Here is a 1705-nt window from a genome sequence, read left to right as displayed (position 1 = left end):
AGAAAGGTTGAGACGAGGCAGCGAAGCGGTGTAAAAGTTTGGAAAAATGCTGGTTTATCTCCGCCAGGGTCCGATGTATGAAGCGGACTGCGTGCACTCAAGCTTTGTATTATCGGGGTTTTTAATGCACTGTTTCTATGGCTAGTTAGCCGGGACTATGGTGACCCGTCGTAAGAAGCAGGTCGTCGTAAGACCATGGGGACGTACCAGTGGGGTTCCACTGTATATTAGAGAAGAAAAAAAAAGTGAGATAGCAGATCGCAATACTCAACAAAATACGCACACATCAACACATATAGGTGTTGATCAGAAATTGTTAGCTGCAGGAAGTGATAGAAAGCCACGATGGCTAAAAAAAAATAAGAAAATCCCCGCAGTGCACAAGAAAAAAAGCCAACAGTAATGCTCATAGTCGTCAACAAAATGCTCTTATCCCCTGCTCGGAATGGGTAACAAGATTTTGAGATACGAAAAGTATTACCTGATAAATACCAAATACAAGAAACAGACTGGCAGTTTATAACCGGGTCCCCCCTGTCGTCAGCTATCTCGGGCGTTTTGCGTTAGGCCGGTGGGAAAACCGTGGGCACGTATGACAAATCTTGGATCTGTCGATTGTCTACCACCAACTAAGTGTGCACTGCATATTCTTATCCTCTTTGCCCAGCTACCATTTGGTTCTGTTGGCCCCACGGTAAAAAAAGGAACAATTTACACCTGTCTTCTGTGCACGGACATACAACAAAACTTAAACAAGCACTTCTTTCACGCGACGCACACTGCATATCCCCTCGTGTTTGCTGGTCATGAAGAGATAAACATGCTAAAAATTGAAAGAACTTTGTTTCTAAAGGAGAATTAGAGTAAGTATTTCACAGCTCACAACATAAAATCTTGCGCACGCCACGAAGTCACCGTCACAGCATAACTTAACCAATGTTGTCTGCTTGGCTGCCCACTGTGTAGTTTGGGAAGTGCCCACGAGACTGCACTGAAGTCTTGTTGCACGGTCCCTATTGCCTTTCCTGTTTTATTCCCATTGAAGCACGAAAACAGGCAGATCATTGCAGTTAGGGCTTTTTGGACCATGGCTTGTGTATTTAAAAACTTCTCCCAATGTAGTAACTAAAGGAGTATCCATTGCTGTTGCTATTGCCCTTCCTTTACAGTTTCCCTAAGACATACTTGTCAAGAAGTATGGGCTTGAAATCGAAGTCACACTTTTTTATTTGTAGGTATCATTTATGTTTCACGTTGGCACACGGTCATGGCTAAAGGGATTGGTTTACTTGATTGTGTTACAGGTCGTGGGTTCGGTACCCTTCAAGATAAGCACTTTAGCACGGTGTCCAGTTTTTGTTAGCAAAATGCAAGGAGCAGCATTGCACCCATTAGACAGCACTTTGATGTGGTGGTTGCTGTCTGAAAATTACTGGGAATGGGGAGGTGACAGTGTCTGCACTTACTGTGGACGAAAACAGCACAACTAGCGCATTATGCATTGGGAACTGTGAAAGATCACAAGACCCGAGTCATTGCGAGCACATCACGAAAAGTGGGCCGACACACAGCGTCTTCGTATGGCATTTCTGCAATGATAGGCTGGGGTAAGACTGCAGGGTCGCGGTGCACCCCATGTGGCCAGAGTGATCCCTTCCACCCCTGTGGTTCCCTCCACCGCCCGTGCCTCTTTTGCACCATTTAG

Source organism: Haemaphysalis longicornis, unplaced genomic scaffold, assembly GCF_048455015.1.
Source record: "Haemaphysalis longicornis isolate Haplotype H1 unplaced genomic scaffold, Haemaphysalis longicornis Haplotype H1 scaffold_819, whole genome shotgun sequence".
Classification (NCBI taxonomy): domain Eukaryota; kingdom Metazoa; phylum Arthropoda; class Arachnida; order Ixodida; family Ixodidae; genus Haemaphysalis; species Haemaphysalis longicornis.
This window is presented reverse-complemented; position numbering follows the sequence as displayed.